This window comes from Monodelphis domestica, chromosome 4 (genome assembly GCF_027887165.1).
Source record: "Monodelphis domestica isolate mMonDom1 chromosome 4, mMonDom1.pri, whole genome shotgun sequence".
Lineage (NCBI taxonomy): Eukaryota > Metazoa > Chordata > Mammalia > Didelphimorphia > Didelphidae > Monodelphis > Monodelphis domestica.
The window spans coordinates 1,310,152-1,330,897 of record NC_077230.1 but is presented as its reverse complement, the minus strand read 5'-3'; the positions used below and the strand labels follow the sequence as shown (position 1 = coordinate 1,330,897).

Below are 20,746 nucleotides of genomic sequence, written 5' to 3'. Positions count from 1 at the left end.
ATGGAAAAGATTATAGTGATTTTCCTTTGAAAATATTTCTAGATTTTGGTTGTAGGTAAATGCTTTTGATAATTAAAGATGAATTAGTGCTCAAGCTTTTTAGTGTTTTCTGAGTCTATTGATAGCCATGGAATTTTTTGCTATTAGCATGGCTAATTATGCTAATTATTTTCTTAATGTTCAGCTATACTTATATTCATTTCCAATTTTGTTTTTATGAATATTTTTGGTATGTAATTATAGTTTTTTCTCTATCATCCTTTTTTAGTCTATCACCAATTTATTTATTTACATAATTATCCATCATTGATTTTTGTTTGTAGTGCTTTCTCTATGTTATCCCTTTTTGGTTTGAGTATCAGAATCAGTCACAGAAATAACTTGGAAGAGTGCCTTTTGTTTGTCTGTTTTTCTTTTTGGATTAGTACAATTTACCTAGAAAAGGGTTTATTTGTGCTTTAAATATCTAATAGAATTCATTTAGGAATACATTTGGTCAAGGAGTTGTTGCTGTGATTTCATTTTTGGCTTTTTTTTTTATTTTAAAGCAAACAGGGTTAAGTGACTTGCCCAGGATCACATAGCTAGTAAATGCTTGAGACCAGATTTGAACTTTGGAAGATGACACTTCCTAACTCCAGGCTAGTGCACTATCCACTGGGTTACCTAACTGCCCAAATTTTTTTGGCTTTTTCAGTATTACTTTCTTTAATTAGGTTGCTTAGAGTCTCATTTCCTGTTTTGTGAAATGGATCATTTTATACTTATATATGCACCTAATTAATTTAAATTTTCTTTTTTATTGACATGAGATTGAGTAAAGCAGAGCCTGGCAATTTTCTTTACATCTTTTTATGTCCCTCTTCCTTTTTGTATCTTTGTAAATACTTTTCCTTATTCACTCTTTTGTTAAAATCAAATGTACTTGGATCAGCTAGGAAGCTCAGTAGATGTCAGGTCTGGATATGGGAGGATCTGGGTTCAAATCTCACCTCAGGTAAGTTCTTAGCTGTGTGACCCTGGACAAGTCACTAATTTCGACCATCTAGCTCTTACCACTCTTCTGTCTTGCTATTGATACTTCATATTGATTCTAGGACAAAAGATAAGGACTTTTAAAAAATCCAATTGTCTAATGGTTTATACTTTTTTTTTTAATCTATTTTATTTGATCATTTCCAAGCATTATTCGTTAAAGACATAGATCATTTTCTTTTCCTCCCCCCCACCCCCCATAGCCGACGCGTAAATCCACTGGGCATTAGATGTTTTCTTGATTTGAACCCATTGCTTTGTTGATAATATTTGCATTAGAGTGTTCATTTAGAGTCTCTCCTCTGTCATGTCCCCTCAACCGCTGTATTCAGGCAGTTGCTTTTCCTCGGTGTTTCCACTCCCATAGTTTATCCTTTGCTTATGAATGGTGTTTTTTTCTCCTGGATCCCTGCAAATTGTTCAAGTACATTACACCACCATTAATGGAGACGTCCATTACGTTCGATTATACCACAGCGTATTAGTCTCTGTGTACAATGTTTTCCTGGTTCTGCTCCTCTCGCTCTGCATCACTTCCTGGAGGTTGTTCCAGTCTCCATGGAATTCCTCCACTTTACTATTCCTTTTAGCACAATAGTGTTCCATCACCAACATATACCACAATTTGTTCAGCCATTCCCCAATTGATGGGCATCCCCTCATTTTCCAGTTTTTGGCCACCACAAAGAGTGCAGCTATGAATATTTTTGTACAAGTCTTTTTGTCCATTATCTCTTTGGGGTACAAACCCAGCAGTGCTATGGCTGGATCAAAGGGTAGATATTCTTTTGTCGCCCTTTGGGCATAGTTCCAAATTGCCCTCCAGAATGGTTGGATCAGTTCACAGCTCCACCAGCAATGAATTAATGTCCCCACTTTGCCACATCCCCTCCAGCATTCATTACTTTCCTTTGCTGTTATGTTAGCCAATCTGCTAGCTGTGGGGTGGTACCTCAGTGTTATTTTGATTTGCATCTCTCTGATTATAAGAGATTTAGAACACTTCTTCATGTGCTTGTTAATAGTTTTGATTTCTTTATCTGAGAACTGCCTATCCATTTCCCTTGCCCATTTATCAATTGGAGAATGGCTTGATTTTTTGTACAGTTGATTTAGCTCTTTGTAAATCTGAGTAATTAAACCTTTGTCAGAAGTTTCTATGAAGATTTTTTCCCAATTTGTTGTTTCCCTTCTGATTTTAGTTATATTGGTTTTGTTTGTACAAAAGCTTTTTAGTTTGATGTAGTCAAAATTATTTATTTTACATTTTGTGATTCTTTCTATTGGTTTATACATTCTTACACATCATTCAAAAAACAAATTTATGGTTGTATCGATAAATTCAGTAGACAAATCAGTTTATATTTCAATTTCATCTGTCTGCTTTTCAGAGTTTCTTGCTCTGCACTTGGTTTGGGATTTTCACTGATTTCCTTCTTGCTTACATTTTCGAAATGTTTGATTCATCAAGCCTTGCTCTTTTTTCTGTTTTGTTCACTCAAGTTCCCGGCTCCATATTGTCCGACCTGAAGTTTGAGATGTGTTTGTTGTTCTTTTTAATGTACATTTGAGTTGTTTCACAGAAATGTTCTGGATCCATTGAGTTCGGTCACTATTTCATCTCCTTTTAGACATTTCCGCACGTTTCTTTTATCGATTATAATGAATAACAGCAACAATAACAGAACTCAACACCAGTCATAGCAGCCACCACGGACTTACTTGTTTGACATTTAGGCATTGTGAGTTTTCTTCTCTGTGGCACGGTGTGCTTTATAACAGCCTTAAACAAGCAGCTGTTGGTTTGAGTCATGAGTGAGCCATGGAAGAAAAGGCATTTGGGTGCTGGAGGAGCAGCCACACACGCTGCAGCTTCTCACTGAGAAGAAAAGGGTGCCCCGCCCCGACGTGACGCAGACGTGGATCTGGCATGTGGCGGGCTGTCAGGAGGGGAGGGGCTGCAGGCTGCACAGATCCCTCCAACTACAGATTTCTGGACAGTCCTGAAGAGTCTGTGACTACTTGGGGAGAAGCCCTTCCTAGTGTGATGACAAAGGCGAGCTTAGGGGAGCAGCCAGCATTTACTTAGTGCCCTATACATAATATGTGCCAGGCGCTTGGATGATCTCATTCGATCCTCACAATAACCCTGCAGAGTAGGTGCTAGTTTTATCTCCATTTTACAGCTGAGGAAACCGAGGCAAACAAAAGTTAAATGCCCATGATTAGACCCTGAAGTTCTGGGGCTGGATTTGAACTTGGGTCTTGCTGATTCCTAGCCTGGCACTCTATAAACTTTACCACATAACTGTGATTTTAATTACATCATGGATAAAGAATTAATTTAATTGTTCCACTTTTCTGCATTTGTTTATGAGTTCTCGTGTCTGCACTTGTTATCAGTTCTTGCAAGGGAGTAAGTAGAGTTCTCTCTGAAAAGAGAAATATTCTCTAAGATAGGCAAACCTTCAAACCCTACATAAATGTGCTTTAGTCCTATTTCTCATTCATTGCATTAATCTATAAAATTCATTTTCCTTTTCTCAGATCTACAAATTATCTTTCTTATTTATCTCTGTTATAAAAAACGTTAACATTTCTTTATTGGAATTTGACAAATTTTTGATTCTGTGTTTCCTTTCTTTCTTTTTTTTTTAAACCCTCACCTTCCATCTTAGAATCAATACTGTGTATTGGCTCCAAGGCAGAAGAGGGGTAAGGGCTAGGCAATGGGGTTAAGTGACTTGCCCAGGGTCACTCAGCTAGGAAGTGTCTGAGGTCACATTTCCACCTAGGACCTCCCGTCTCTGGGCCTGACTCTCCATCCACTGAGCCACCCAGCTGCCCCCTTTTCTTTTTCTTTAAATAGTTCTTATGTGGTTTTATACAGATATATTGAATAGCAACAGTATCTTATGACCTATTATTTCTTTAGACACAAAGTTTTCTATTTTGTTTTTAATGGATATAATTGCAACTTTGCTCTTTTGCATTCACTAGAAGTATATGATTCTGCGCTTTGCTTTTTTAACATGTGGGACATTTTTGGATTCTGTTTTCTAACCCATTATTCGTCCTGTGTCCCAAAGCTCACTGGTATGGGGCTCTCCTTATTGGGGGAGAGGAAGGCCCCGCCCTAGGTAGGCGCAGGGAGAGTTGAGGAAAGCAAGAGAAAGTCGGTTTTCAGTCAGCCTTCGTTGCACTTTGAATTGCTCTGGGAGCTTTCATCGAGCAAGGAGGGAAGAGTTTACTTTTGTTGGAGCTACACTGAAGACGATCCCATCCAGCTGTCTGTCTTTGCAGATGGACTCACGTTCCTCCCGACTCCCTCTCTTCTTCTTTTATCATCATCTTTACACTCTCCTCTTCTCATCCTCTTTCCCCATCCCATTTTCCGGGAATGAGCTTTACCTGCCAGCCCCTGATTCCAAGGAGAAGAACTTCTTTTCTTTTCTATTCCTCCCGCTGGCAGCTGCAGTGGTTTTTCTCTCGGAATCATTTTTATAGGGTTAGTAATTTCAGCTGTAATGAATCATGGAGGTATTAAAGATATATTCAAAAGCTGACTGTTACGGATATATTGCTAATATTTCACATGATGGACTTCTGAATCCTTAAATTGGATGGGACTTAAAGTTTTGTTGCTCTTAAAAATTAAGCCTTGTAAGGGGGGAAAGGGGTTCTTTGCGAGAGGGTTGGATTGCATTATTTAAGAGTGTGGTCACCAGGAATTGAATGAATCCCAAAGAGATTTATTTACAAATTGTAGAAAGAGTGAAATGAGGAATCAGAGAGAGGATAAGGTAAGATATCTAGGCTAAACACAAAGTAATTTATCTCTGGTCCACTGGCTCAACCTAGGCAGGGGAGTTTAGTCCTCAACTGGATAGGCTGAGGCCCGGGACCTGGGGAAGTCTCTTCAGAAAAATCCAGCACTTAAGAGTTAGTGTTTTATTCACCACATGTCAGTCCAGTCAGGAACAGGGTCTCAGGTCCAGTCAGCAGATCCTTCTGTCCCTCTTCACCAGCCTCAACTGGAAAGCAGGAAGAATTGAATTCCTTCAGGAAGTTGTCACTCCCTTTAAAAGACATTTTCTCTTGTGCCATTTCCTGTGTCTTCCCCTAATTTTACATCTACCAATCACAGTTGATGTTCTGCTCTAGGACTGCCCAGAAGGTAGTCAGTCGATTCTGATTGTCACCCACTTGGTCACAGACCTCCCACTCAATGTTTAAGTGGGATATTTACCCTTTTGGTGATTAGATCTAAAAATGGGCAGATCTCCATACTCAACTTTAAGTCGGATGTTCTAGAAACAGTCAGGGTTACAATTTAATCTTCACAATCAGGGAAGAGTTAATTTCATTGTTAGAATTGGGGAGAGTTAAATGTAATCTTCACAGCCTTTACTATCTGCAGTCTGGAAACTAGCAGACAATTTGTGAAGATCCTTTGTAATGTCAAAGACCTACACTTAACATATAAATAAGTTGGGTGCCAGTGGTCTGGCTAGGAGAAGGTTTGGTCAAAGTTGGCAAGGACTTTGAAATGAATTTCTTTCCTGGGAACCCTGCTGTACAGTTGTGTCGATATCCATTTCTTTATTGTGTCATTGGTTTTCAATATTGTAGTAATACTTCTGCTGTTTTTCTTTTGTCTTCCCCACAACTCTGGATCCTGAATAAAATCAGTTCAACTGATTCTCACTCTCTCTTTGATCTTTGGAGGAGGAGCTGATGGACTGACAGGATGATCTCTGTGTGTCTTGTGTTTGTTTTCTCTAGCTATGCCATTCCATCCTTAATCTTTAAACCTTATACCCCCATTCTCCCAGCTTTTGCCTCCCCTTCTAGGTTATTAGACCCATGCCCATGCAAGAACTCCGTGAGGGGACTGGTACCCTTCAATAATGTTTTGTACATTGTTAAATTTCTTTTGTTCATCACAAAAGACTACCTAGCTTTGTTTATTTTTTCTTATTCAGGATAAATTTTTAAAATTTATTTACATTTAAAGCCAATTCCTTTTGGTTTCTGATATATCATATTCCTACCATTTCTTTTCTCATGTCCAATTCAATGATTTCTAATTTGCAAATTACTTCTTCCTGCTACTTTATAAGATTTGCTCTCTGGAACTTGGCAACTGGATTTTTTAACGAATTAAATCTTAATTTAATAATTCATTAAAATATTTCATTAAAATAACGAATAAAATTTAGTGTTTATGCCCACAGAAGGCCCAAGTTCAAACTGGATGAACATTAGGTCAGTGAGAACCACAATTCAGTAGTAAAAAGAAATTTTAATGAGTGGAGAATCAGTTTACTTTGGGGGGGGGGGTCTTTCACTCTACAAAACAGGTTCCTGGAGGAAACATTTCTGGCACTACGGGTTTGATCCAAATAAAAATTTCCTTTCATTCAGATCACCCTTAATTGTGAGATGAAGAATCGCACACCTATCCAGGAAGTGGTTTCCGATGAGGGGATTTTGCTAGTCAGCTGGTTTGGGGAGAAGGTCATCCTTTGATAGTTTTTTTAGTTTTGGTGGCTCTACTCCAATAGGGGTTACCATAGTACCTGAAGCTGAGAAGGGGCCACTTTGCTCACCCTGTTTAAAGTCTTCATAATTCTCTTTGTTCTACAGGGATTTTCTTCATTCAAGGCTGTATGGGGTGTCCAGGAACAACTAGTACCCCTGGTGAGAACTTTCTGTGACCTTTTCGGGGTTGTTTATCCACCTTTTGGTATCTACCTTTCTCCTAACTCTCCTGTGGCTCTAAGAAGCAATAATGTAGTACGCACAGAGGTCACACCTCGGTAAATCGTTCTGGCAGGTGGACTAGGCAGGTAAAGGCTTCTGGCAGAATGGGCGCATGGAACAATTCGTTTCACTAGTCCCAAAGGCGAAGCAGGCCCTAAGGGCACTTAGAGCTTGGTGAGACGTCAAAGACTGCATGGCGGACCTCTGCCAGGGGTCCCAATTTGTGTCTGGCCATTGGAATTGGATGGCTTTGGAAGAGAAGCGAGGCCAGTGGCTTCAGAAATGCCTCATGAACTCCAATTCGAGCACACATCAAGACGTCACTCCCGGATGTCGCTGATCCTCTTCCAAAAATGAAGCATGAACAAGAACGGGGTTTCTCCCTGACGGTGTAATCTAAGTCAATGCATACGCTGCTCTTTTCTCCATTTCTGAGAGACCATCCAGAACATTATTCTGGAGTTCTAGAGTGTCATTCTGGAATGACACCGTCATGCTTTGATCTCCAAGCTGAGGAGTTACTTTTGGTCGCCGCTTTGCAAGTTTTGCATTTCTGCTTCGATATTCACCTACAGTTTGTTCCCGCTTCCTCTCGGATCAGGAATGTTATGTTTCACATGTCCTCCGTTTCTTGGGTTCCTCTGCAGTAAGCCTGTAGCCAGAGCACAGGAAGTGGCAGCACGAACCCAGGAACAACTCGTGCTCTGCTGACGTTTATTGGAGGAGAGCGCCTCGACGATGGAGTCCCCGATCCCAGCGCTCTGCACCCGCTGGTTGTCCCTTGTTTCACCTTCCGCAAGGGCTCTATCCCATGGACCACCATGAGATCACTCGCTGATGAGCTGCGTTCACCCGGAACCCCTCTAGGGACAAGCAGGATGCCAGCTGCCTCAGCCTGTGCATTTACGAGGGCTCCTCCTCGGGGTTCTGCCATCTGCTTTGGCCCCTTTGGCCAGCTGTAATGCGCTGAGTCCCCAGCTGAGAGAACTAAATCGAAGTGGTCCAGCTTGTGGTTACCTTAGAAACATGTCATTGCCCTACCGACCCGACTCCTTGGCACTTGAAGACCTGGCATTGGAGTCCTCTCAAAAAGTTAAGAAACACAGTGTAAAAACTGCATTTCGGACATCACACAATAAGGAATGTATTGCTGCCAAACAGATGTATAGAAACATGCACATGTAACATGCATGTAAGTATACACTTATATGTACACGTCTACATGTCGCATATTGAGTTCACTTGAATATTTATGTTTTTGAATTCAACTTCCAGCCAGTAAGCAAAGATGTCTCGACATAGCTATGTGTATGCCATAAACTAAAAATATTTTTATCTTTATTTGACATCTTTCTTATAGGGTATACTGCTTTAGGTACATTGCAGTCTATGTGTACATATATGCACGTGTATGTGTTTATTTACATACATGTATGTGTGAATTCTGGCCGAATGAGTAGTTCCTCATTTAGAATCTATTTGGACTCCAGTCCAATCTAACAGGAAAACAGGGGAGAGAAAAGCTGAATCCTGAGCAGAATAACGAGGGCAAGTTTCACAGGATATTTCATCTGGGACTCATGGTACAACTCAGAGAATCCTTATCTCAGACCCTTGTAAGTCCAGCCTCACAATAATAGTTTCACACCCACATATAGGATCTGCTTAAGGTAGAAAGCAAGCATATATTTATTGTCTCTTAAAAGCAATGTTTTTACATACATTTATCTTAGTCTCTTGGGAGTAAACCAAGAAAGGGAACACTCTTGAACGTTCCTGTATCGTGATATTAAGCCCAAACAAGTATCAATCGTTCTAGCTGGAAAGTGTACCATTAGGCCATTCTTCCATTTTTGGAATCTGTCTCTGAAATTTTCTTTTTCAGAGAACTCACTGCATTATGAAAATTTTCCACCTTCAATTCTAAGCTATCGATTCTCATGTTTGTCTTATTGTATTCTTCTTTAAGAGATTTTATTTCCATCTTTATAGTTGCCAGATCTTCCTTTAAGTCTTTTACGGAGTTTCTAAACCACTCGGATGGTGTTTGGAGGTGTTCCATTCGGTCTGCTGAAGTTCTGCCTGGTATTGCTGTAGCACTATGACTTTCTTCTGATGGTTTTTCCTTGTTTTCTTTTGCCTCATGGTATTTATTGATTATATTCATTGCTTGTTTTTTATTATTCATTTATTCAGTCTACTAATTTTGCTTGTGAAGATTCTTTCTCTTCTTTTTCCTCTTTTACTGTTTTTTTCCCTTTTACTTTATTTGGCTCATTTTATGTTGCTTATAGGGGACAAAGGAGATCTGGCTTTAATTAGCCATCTTACCAGAAGTCTACCCTATTTTTACTTGTTTAAGAAAAACCTCTTTCAGCTCAAATTTCTCTCCAATTTAACTTTTTAGGTTAGCATCATTCGTCTGCTTTCTGACATCACAATTACTGATTATTTGGAAATGGTGGGAGGTTAGCCATTGCCCAGACCTTGAACTAGCCAGGGTTTCAGTGCTGTCTTTGGAACTTTGCTGGTCGAACAGATGAGAGCGGTAACCTCATTCTGATGCCTGACCTCGCAGACTTACAGAATGGTAGAACAGGGAGGAGACTTAAAGGGCATTTAGTTCAATATCCACATTTTACTGATAGGAAACGGAAGTTTCAAAGGGTAAAGGGGCTATTTCTAAGGTCACAAGGGTAGAGGGAAGGCCGGCATGTAAGCTTCTTTCCTCCCGGTTCAATTCTTTTTGAAACTGTATCCTGTCTCTTTTAGCTTTCACATCCCATCAAGTCTCTGCATGCAGCTCCCCATTTGTATAACTAAGTACATTGCTTGATGTGGTTCTCTGTTGGCATTGGGATTTTGTTGTCTTTTCATTCTATTTCCTATTAGATTCAGAGATCGATCCTGATTAGAATTTCATTCTGGTAGAGTATCTGTCACAGTCAGCAAAGTTTGCGTTTTCTTCTCAAAAACGGGAAAGGGATGATACTGTTTTGATGTATGATTTTTATCGTGACTCAGATTCACTGGAAGATGGCCATGGCAGGGCCACTGCCTGATTTGTGCTGGAAAGAGCAGGTTTTGATATTGTCTTCCATTGGCTTCCTTATTTAGATTTGGTTGGATGTTCAACCTGTCTTTTTGATATTGTCTTCCATTGGCTTCCTTGTTCAGATTTGGTTGGATGTTCGACCTGTCTTTTTGATATTGTCTTCCGTTGGCTTCCTTGTTCAGATTTGATGGATGTTCGACTTGTCTTTATAGTCACAGGTTTCCTGGGCTGGGGAAGGGAAATTGCTTCATGTTTCGGAATTCTTTCAAGAGAGAACATTCTCTGTTATAGAGTCGGAAGACGCATTAGGGCTCAAATGGTAGCTCATTCATTTCACAGATGGACAAACTAGAGCCAAGATGTCCTCTCCTAACTGCACCTGGCTTTTCTCATTGCATAGTAAATAGACTTTCTTTTCCTCTCAAATGAATTCGCTGCTCCCTGTCCCCCGATCAGTTCTAAGTGTTGCTTCTTGACCTGCACACAGGTGCCTTAGGAGGAGAGAAGACCGCCTGCTGCCCCCATCTCCCTGAGGACCCGTTCCTGTTGTGATCCACAGTCAGAGGCTCTTCCAGAACTCCTTCGCTTCCTTCATAATCCAGGGAATGTTGTCCTTTTTGTCTTTCCTTCCTCTGCCTCTGTGAAAGCCAGCCTGCCCTTCTGGTAACCCTCAATTCATACAGTGTTGAAGCCTATCTTGCATAGCCTTTCTGGCCTGTGAAATGGGCACAATTTGGTGATTTGAGCATTCTTTGCCATTGTCCTGCTTTAGGACTGGGCCATAAACCCATCTTTTCAGTCCGGGGATCACTGTTGAATTTTCCAAATTTGCTGGTTTACTGAATATGTAGTGCAAAGAAGTTGATTGAGAGAGTGCAAAGTCATATAGCAGTGATGGTGAATCATTTAGAGATGGAATGCTGGGCCTGCCCTGTCCCCCAAAGGCTGTGCTCCTCCTCCTCTGCCCCCTCCACCCCATCTTGTCTCCCCCCACCCTTACCCCAGATAGGGGAAGGAAGAAATGTTCCCATTGGGCTGCTGGGCAGGGGGCAGGTGATGAGAGGTGAATGTGGAGAGGGGGAGCTAGTGGCCCCAGCTCTCTGCTCTCCTCCAGTCATGTGCCCCACTGTGAGCTCTGCCTCTCTTAAACCTAGCTCCTCTCCAGCCCTACCATGGGAATCACCTTCACCATAGACTCAACAGGTCGCCATCTGCCCGGCACCCTTATGCAGCATGTGAGCCAACTCCCCCAGACAGGGGAGGGAGGAAGGGCTCCCAATGAGCTGCTGGGCAGAAGGGTGGTGAAGTGAGGAATGTCCTTAGGCACATGGAAAGGGTGAGTCCCTCTGCCTTTCTAGTAATGAACTCTGGTGGGTGATTGTGGGCATGACAACAGAGAGGGCTCTTTGTGCCCCTTTTGGCACACTTTCCATAGGTTTGCTATCACTGTCATAAACTCTTCAGATGAACCTGACAGTATATCATTATGACTTCCTCTTGCAGTCTGATTGGTGGATATTTTAATGAGGAGGTGGGATTAGACATCTCAGATCCTCTCCTATTACTACCCCTTTTTGGCACCTAAGAAATGCATTTTTATTTATAACATAAACCAAGAATAGGAGTTCCTGCCCTCCTGTTTTTTTGTTTTACAAGGTAAATGAAAGGAAAGGGTCACTGACCATGTAAGTGCCTTGGGATCCTGGGAGTCCTTACTCAATTTTGGCCTTGAAGAGAATTGCCTGACCTTTAGAGGTTGGAGTCTGAGAAAGCAAATAGATTCATGTGAAAATATTGTTAGTGATACAATCTAACAATAATTTTCCTCAGTTCCTTTGATAGCTCTAATTTTCTTGAAGAGATTTTTTTCCTTCCCATTCTATTGTGTTTTTTTTCTATTTCTTTGCCTTATTTTAAGAAAACCTTTTCTATCTCCTTGCTATTGTTTGGAATTCTGCATTCAGTGGGATTTCTTTCCCTTTCTCTTTCTTCTTTCCTTTTCCTTCTTTCCTCAGCTATTTGTAAAGCCTTATGGGGTAGTCACTGCTTTCTTACTCTTTTATTTTTTTTTTAATTTTCATTATTGCTGACTCACAGACAGTATTGTGAACCTTTGCCCATAGTTCTTCAGATACTAGTAGATGTAATCCCTTAAACCAATTCATTACTTTCACTTCATATTCGTAAGGGATACTACATGTTCTCATGATTTTCTCCTACTTTCTTCAATTTAAATATGAATTTTGCAATAACAAACTTATCATTTGAGCCAGGGTTAGCTCTAGGTCTCTGGTTTGAACTGACTATATAGAGTTTCTCTACCTTTGGCTGCAAAAGCTATAATCAGTCTGATTTCTACGATGACCATTTGGTGATATCCATGTATAAAGTTGCTTTTTGGATTGTTGAAAAAAAAAAAGCATTTGCTAGGACCAGTGATCCTTGACAAAACTCTAACCTTTTGTACTCCAAGACCAAACTTGCCTGTTATTTTAGTTATTGTTTGATTTCCTACTTTAGCATTTTAATCCACTATGATGAGTGTGACATCTTTTTTGATGTTATTTCTGGAAGATATTATAGGTCTTCATAGAACAGACCAACTTTGGACTCTTTCCCATCAAAGGTTGAAACTTAGACTTCTATTACTGTGACAGATAGCATTTCATTTTTGAGATTACATCCCAGTTCTGGTTTTCTCACCCTATTATTATTGACAAGGTGGGCTACTCTATTTCTTCTTTTTTACAAAAAAAAAAAACAAAACAAAACCAAAAAAAACCCCAACCAAACCTTTTACTTTCTATTTTAGAATCAATACTAAGTATTGGTTCCAAGGTACAAAGAGCAGTAAGGATTAGGCAATTGGAGTTAAATGACTTGCTCAAGGTCACACAGATAGAAAGTGCCTGAGGCCAGATTTGGACAGAAGACCTCCTTTAATCTCTATCCACTGAGTCACCTAGCTGTCCTATTCCATTTCTTCTAAGGGATTCTGGCCCACAGTAGTGTAGATAATGATCACCTGAATTAAATTCACCCATTCTCATCCATTTAAGTTCACTGACTTCCCAGATGATAATGTTTAATCTTTCCATCTCCTGTTTGATCAGATCCAGCTTACTTTCATCATAGATGATGATTCCAGGCTTTTATGCAATATTGACATTAATGCCACCACATTTCCTTTCTTTACCAGACACATCCCCAGATGAGTTTCCTTTCGGTTTTGGTCTAGCAACTTCATTCTTTGGGGAATTACATGTAACTGTCTTACACAGTAACCCACTGGACACTTCCAAACTGGGCGGCTTAGCTTCTGATGCCGTATTTTGATCATTTTGGTACTGTTCATGGAGTTTTCTTGGCAAAGATACTGGAGTAGTTTGTCATTTCCTTCACTCCACTTGGACCTGCATATTTTGGGTAACCCTGCATGACATCTCTGACATTTATGTTGCCCAGCCAGCTGTTTGTGCTCTGAGGATATAGACCGATGTTCAGAGTTGCTCTCTTGGTTATATGGCAAAGCTGGTGGTTGTTATGTTTGACTCCACTGGGCGGCACATAAGGTCCGCTTCAGTTTCAACTTAATTTTTTCTTTGAAGAAGCAAGCTCTTCCATTAGCCACCACACTAGGAAAGGGAGAGAGAGATAGAACTTGCTAGGGAAAAGCCCTTCATTTCCCCCACACTTATAAAGAATAGCCTTCTTTATTTTATTTATCCATAGCAGCAATTAAGATGATCTTTTTTCTCTAGAAATTCTTTGACCAATGCCCTTGGGCTTAATTCTCTTAAAAATTACATTCTTGTTCAATGAAGCATAGATCTCGCTATCAGCCTTTTTAATATAGCTTTAGAAAGTCAATGTAACTCTACCAAATTTGTGATTGAATGTACCCTCAAACTCATGTCAAGGGAACTTGACCACAGACACCCTAAGGGGCGTTATTGTTTGAGGGATACATCTTTTTAAAGTACTATCTTAAGAATCTATGGAAGCATAATAACTGAGACTGAATAGAGTGAAATGGAATTTTTATTCCCTTTGTCTATTTTAAGTTAATCAATCAAGAATTTAAAGTATCCCTACTTAACACTTAGTAAGTCACTAACAAAGAAAGTTCACTCCCTAACAGGCCACAATCACTGCCCGCCTCCCTCCTCCACCCCCTAACCCCTCCACCTTGGGCAGTGCTAGGCAAATTGAAAGGCTATGATTTATTCCTGAGATGTGATGAGGAGAGCTGATGGGTTGAGAAAACTGTATATAAGCAGGAGACTGAGAGAGATTTGCTCCCATTCATTGCTTGGCAAATTCTGGGGCTCTTCATTTCTTGGTGGCCTTTAGCCAAGGGAGTGTGAGCGCTGCTGAAATTCTTTCTTTCACAATCCCCCCCTGTGATTCTATTGGGAGACAAGCTTGTTGAAATCTCCCAGATTTACATGCTTAATCTCCCTAATGAATCATTTAAAATAACTAGCTTATATCTCTAAGTATTCTCTTACTAGAGGTGCATACAATATTGCATTTTCTAAGAGGAAGTTGGAGATAGTTGGAGGTAAGAGGGAAATAAAAGAGGAAGGGAGCAAAACCAATGATTGGTAGGTGCATTGACAAAAGACAATTGGGGACAATCCCCTGTGGCATAAGAGTTCACATTCAAAATAAATGTGTTCAACCCCCTTCAGTTCAATTCACTACATCTCAAAGTTCATTCTGGATCTTCTGATGTAGTATATGGTTTCCACTGGCTTCTTTATGGTGCCGTCTTTAAAAGGTTTCACTTTCTTGATTTGGGAAGTTAGTGAGCTTCTTTTCCTGAAATTTCTCTCAGAAAAAATTTTAAATCTTGTATTTTATGAAAATTATATAACCTTCCCCTGAGAATCAATTCTCAAAAGAATTCAAAACATAAAAAAACCCCAAATAGATAGAAAAAAATTAAATTTTGGGAAAAATAACCTATATACATAAAATTTTGAGTAAGCAAGAATAAGTCCATAATAGCTCCTTAAATCAGGGTCCAATTAAAGTGATTTATGTCCCACAAGCCTATAGGACAATTGTAGTAATATTACACTTTACCTATCAGCAGCCAAGACTACAGAAAACTGTCATATTATAGAAGAGAAGAGGGCCTAGACTTTGAAGTAAAAGGGAAAATATGTGAATCCCTAGTCTGGTTTTTCCTTTACTCTCAGGGATAGGGGAGACAAAATGGCAGCCCAACTAAGGTACTTGTAGAAAATATGGCATGGTGGAGTCAAGTGTCTGAAGTTGTCAAATAGCCACTTCTTTTAACCTCAAAACAAGTCCTCCGTCTTGGCACAAATTCTCATCATTCCCACAGGGATTGATGGTCTCTTTGACCTTGTGCTTCTTGGCACTGTACAGTGGCTCTTTTGTGATCCCTTCTTCTGAAATCTGACACAATTATTAGTCAAGGTCCCCTAATACCTAACAATCAATGGCAGGTTTCTATAGTCTAAAGCTTTGGGGTATGCATAGGTATTAGAGTCAATAAAATCAAATATCCTCTTACAAATCAAAAGAAAAAACCAATAATGAAAGTTAAAAAAAATTATAGCTCACATTCCATGACAACTTTTCAGCCCAAACAGTGAGATATGACCAAGTGATCCCCTAAATATTATGATTTCAAATCCCTAAAGGACTTAAACTAGGCAAGAGTTGACAACAAGCTGGATCGGAGAGCAGTACGTGATGTGGAACAATGGAATAATATCTGGCAAGGGCGTTATCACAGATAATGGGATGGTCTATGTGGAAAAGTCTGGAGATCCCCTCACAAAATGGGTGGAAAGCACCCATACCGAGCAAGGCAGCCGGCCAGGAAATAAACCCAGCAGCATTTCTACCCGTCGTGGACAAAACCTTTAAGAAGTCACCCGTTTAAAATGAATGTAAGAAGAGGAAAGTGCCTGGGAGCAAACCCAGGAACTACCCAGATGGTTCGGTCTCTTTAAGCTGACCTTGTAGGGGCCTGAGGTAGAGATGCAGCTGGTCAACAAGATGGCTGCCGGTTCACGTAGTGCTAAATTCCGGCGAGGACGAACAGAGGCCTTTTTCTCCCAAAGCTCCGCATTTTATGCGCTGTCAGAGGTGCTCAAGACAATAGCAACGGAGTTTCCAGTGTGGAGCCTGGGAAACGGGAATTGTCGACTTTCTGCATTGCTTCAGTAACTGTCACCAGTCCATGTTCCACGTCCACTGGAGGCATCCACACGAGTGGAGATGTCGAGAGGAAGAACGTTCTTAGGAAGCTTCCTCATCCTTGTTAAAGTGTCGGGATTCCCTTGCCAGCGTTTGAAGTGCTTGTTAATAAGGTGCAAAGGGGTGAGGCGACAGAGGAGACGCAGGCCCATTTCTCTCCAGGAAGGCTGAATGTGCTTAGCGGCTCCCTCAAGGCCAAGATTCCCTCTTTTAGGCTCGTTTAAAGCAGAGGGCCTTGTCTGTCTTCCAGGGTGGCGGTAAAGAGCGCCCTCATCTGTCTTCCAGGGTGGCGGTAAAGAGCGCCCTCAAAGCCTCCTGACAGTCATCCCAAGCAGGAGACACATCTCTGGACAACCACCTCAGGAATTACCCTTCCCTTCAACGGGTCCCCTAGTCACAGCGAGCTGGAAAATGGGCTGGACCAGTCAAGGTCGATCTTCTTCCGCAGTCGTCTGTTCAAGAAAGAGGTTCTCCTTCCGGGGTCGCCTGGACATCTCACTGGATGACATGATGTCACCGCTGTGGCTGGCTCGAGCTATTCTTCCTCGCACTACGCTACCGAATTACTGACTTAGGAGGCACGTTATGGAACGATGAAATGTGCTTTTTAATCTAGCATAAGAAACTAGGAATGGCTTAAAATACTGAAAAATGGGGCCTTCGTCTGTCGTCTTGTGGTATCAGAAACAATTGCTGGCCACCATCATCCCTTCAGAAATCAAATAAAGGGGCAGCTGGGTGGCTCAGTGGATGGAGACAGGAAGTCCTCTGTTCAAATGTGATCTTAAACACTTCCTCGTTGTGTGACCCTGGGCAAGTTATTTAAGCCAGTTGTCTAGCCCTTAGTGCCCTTCTGCTTGGAGCTGTCAGGAATAAAAAGAATGGTGGAGACTTCGCACTAAATGTATGAGCCGCTAGGAGTGACAGGAAGGGAGGACTGCGATTCCCAGTCCCCGCTGCTCCATCCCATTCTAGATTCTCCAGGAGCCTCGGTCCCCTTCCCAAGGGGCAGCCAGGAGGCTCAGCTCCCCACGAGGTTCAGGCAGACAAATTAGGGCCAGCCAAGGAGCAGGCTTGAGTCCGGGAAGGGCCAGAGATGGATTCTGTCAAGCTGGAGATGGCTTACGACAAACCCTGGGCGAGCTGGGAGGGAGCCCTTTTACTAGCCTGGAGGAGTGGTGGACAGGGAGAGGCTTCCCAAGCTGCCCTTTCAAGCTCAGTCTGAACCCTCCCCAGGATCCTTCATTGGCCCAAGGTTTCACCTCAGTCCCCCGACTTCTGCCTGTCAGTCAGGCTGACAAATGAAGACACATGGCTATGATTCCTACAACTTAGGACTTCTGGGATCTGATGGTCTCCTAGACACTCCACGACCCTAGAACTGGTACTTAGTATCTATTCTTTATTTTTATTTTCTTATTGAAACCCTCACCTTCTGTCTTAGAATCAATACTGGGTATTAGTTCTAATAGTTCTAAGGCAGAAAAGTGGTTTGGGCTAGGCAATGGGGGTGGGGGTGAAGTGACTTGTCCAAGATCACACAGCTAGGAAGTGTCTGAGGCCACATTTGAACCCAGGACCTCCTATCTCTGGGCCTGACTCTCAATCCACTGAGCTACCTAGCTGTCCCCCCTTCAGACAGAAGGTAAGGGTTAAAAAAAAAAAGATCAAAGGAATGAATGGAAAAAATGTAGGAGAAGGATGTTTAGTAGTACCAGGTTTTAAACTGTATTATTAAGCAGTAATTATCAAAATTATCTGGTACTGGCTAAGAAATAGAAAAGTAGATCCATGGAACAGAAAAGACAGCATGAAATTGTAATAAAAGTAGTAACTGTTTCATAAAAGTAAAGATCCAAGTTTTGGGATTAAGATTTCAATCTTTGGTAAAAATTATTGGGAAAACTGGAAAGCATTTACATGATTTGCCAAAATAAGATTTCAAAATGGATACATGTATTAGACATAAAGGGATATATAAAAAACAAATGAGAACAGGGAACATTACCTATCAGCTATGGGTAAGAGAAGAATTTATGAATAAACAAGAGAGAAAGTATTGTGGGATATAAAATGGATAATTTTGATAACATTAAATTGAAAAAAGCTTCGTATATGTAAAATTAATGTAGATAAGATTAGATGGAAAGTAGAAAATTGGGGGGAAATATTATATTTAAAATATACAGAGAACCTTGAGAAGTTTATAAGAATCTGTGCTGTTCCAAATTGATAAATTGTCAAAGGATATGAAGACACAATTTGTGGATGAAGAAGTCAAAACTATAGATATCCATATGAAAAAATACTCTGAATTGTTATTTTTTTTTTTAGATCCTCATCTGTTTTGAAATCAATAGTAAGTATTGGTTCCAAAGCAGAAGACTGGTAATGGCTAGACCAGTGATGATGAACCTTTTAGAAACCTCATGCCATGCCCTGCCCCCAGAGACCTTGTGCTGTTTCTTTCCCCCTTTCCCACCCACCCACCTCCCTCCCACCCTTCCTTACCTTACACAGGGGAGGGAGGAAGCACTTCTATTAGACTGCTGGGCAGAGGGGTGGGTGAGGTATAAAAAGGTCCTTGGGCATGGTGGAGAGGGATAAGGGAGCAGCTTGACCTGAGTCCCTCTGCCTTTCTAGTAAGAAATTCTGGCAAGCAACAGAGAGGGCTCTGCATGCCCTTTCTGGCACGTATCCCATAGGTTTGTCACCCTGGGGCTAGGCAATTAAGGTTAAGTGCCCTGCCCAAGGACATTCAGATAGGCTGCATCTGAGGCCAGAATTGAATCCAGGACTTCCTTTCTTCAGGCTGGCTATCTTCTGGCTGGCTATCTATTGAGGCACCTAGATGTCTTTCCAAATCATTATTGATTAGAAAATGCAAATAAAAAGAACTGAGATATCATCTCACATCTATCAAATTGACTAAAATATTAAAAGGGAAAAATGACAAATGTTGGAAGGGATATGGAAAAATGGGGATGCTACTACATTGTTGTTAGAACTATGAACTGATCAAACCGTTTTGGTGAACAATCTGGAATTATGCCCAATGAGTTATAAACGTGTGTATAGTGGTATTAACCCAGAAATATCACTATTAGGTTTATTTGCCAAGGTGATCAAAGGAAAAAGAAAAAAAACTTATACGTTCTAAAATATTTATAGCAGCTCTCTCTGTGGTGGCAAAGAACTGGAAATTGAGGGGATGTCCATCCGTTGGGGAAGAAGTTATAATTGGGATGGAATATTATTGAGCCAGAAGAAATTATGAGCAGGTTAATTAAAAAAACATGGAAAGACCTACATGAAATTATGAATAGGGAAACAACTAGAACCAAGAGAGCATTACATACAAGGACAAATACTGTTTTCAGAATAACTTCTGTATGTCTTCCTCCAGAGAAAGAGCTGATAAATAGAAACAAGAAAGCAGTAGATTTATATATACATACGCCCTGACCCTTGACCACCAGTGAGCTTCTCTTGGCAGTCATGGCTAAGTGGAGATTCAGGAGGGAGTGAATTATGAATTTTGTTATTATTTTGTAGAGATCTACAGATTATTTCTTTCAAAGTTTAATTGGCATAGCACTAAATCTTTAATTTGGGTATTTTCATATTTAAAAGTATATATTACCTTAAAATTATTTTAGTCTTTATTTCTTTTTAAAAAATTATTTCCCCTACAGGTTCATATTTTAAACATTTGTTTATTTTAAAATTTTGAACCCCAATTCTCTCCCTCTATCCTTTCCCTCTCCTTTGCTGAAATAGAAGCAATCTCATATAGATTTTACATGGGCAAACATGTCAAAGCCTGCCCCCATTTATCCTTTTGTAGAAGAAAACTTGAAGAAAAAAATAAAGGGAGTGAAATTCAGGTTTCTTTCTCTCTCTCTCTCTCTCTCTCTCTCTCTCTCTCTCTCTCTCTCTCTCTCTCTCTCTCTCTCTCTCTCTCTCTCTCTCTCCCTTTCTTTCTCTTTCCTCTCTCTTACCTTCTGACTTAGAATCAATACTATGTATTGGTTCCAAGGCAGAAGAGCAGTAGGGATCACTCAATGGGGGTTAAGTGACTTGCCCAGGGTCACACAATTGGCAAGTGTCTGAGGCCAAATTTGAACCTAGGACCTCCTATCTCTAGGCCTGGCTCTCAATCCATGGAGCCATCCAGCTGTCACCCCACCCCCATTTTATTTTATAGGGAGGTAGATGAACATTTTTCCATCATGAGTCCTTTGGGATTGTATAAGATCATTGTATTGCTGAGAATAGCTAAGCCATTCAGTTTTTCTTCATTTTTCATCATCAACATTTTACAATGTTCTCCTGGTTCTGCTCACTTCATTCTGCATCAGTTCATGTAGATACTTCCAGGTTTTTCTGAAATTATGAAATTGCATAATAGAATTCTATTGCAGTCATGCCCCACAACTTTATCAGTCATTCCCCAGTTTGGGGGCATTTCCTCACTGTCCAATTCTTTGCCACTACAAAAAGAGCTACTATAAATACTTTTGTACATAGAGGTCCTTTTCCTTTTCCTTTTTATTAAATCTCCTTGAGATATAGAACTAGTAATGGTATTGCTGGATCAAAGAGTAGCTATAGTTTTATAGCGCTTTGGCCTTACAAATTGCTCTCCAG

General features: G+C 40.6%; 1 long non-coding RNA gene across 1 annotated transcript; it reads right to left on the bottom strand.

Moving 5' to 3' along the window:
- Window positions 1–8,466: 8,466 nt before the first annotated feature.
- Window positions 8,467–16,881, bottom strand: LOC130454076 (uncharacterized). Its single transcript, XR_008911742.1, has 2 exons — window positions 9,998–16,881; window positions 8,467–9,937 (listed from the first exon to the last, which is right to left on the bottom strand). It is a non-coding gene; the product is annotated as an uncharacterized LOC130454076 (long non-coding RNA).
- Between the last annotated feature and the right edge of the window lie 3,865 nt (window positions 16,882–20,746).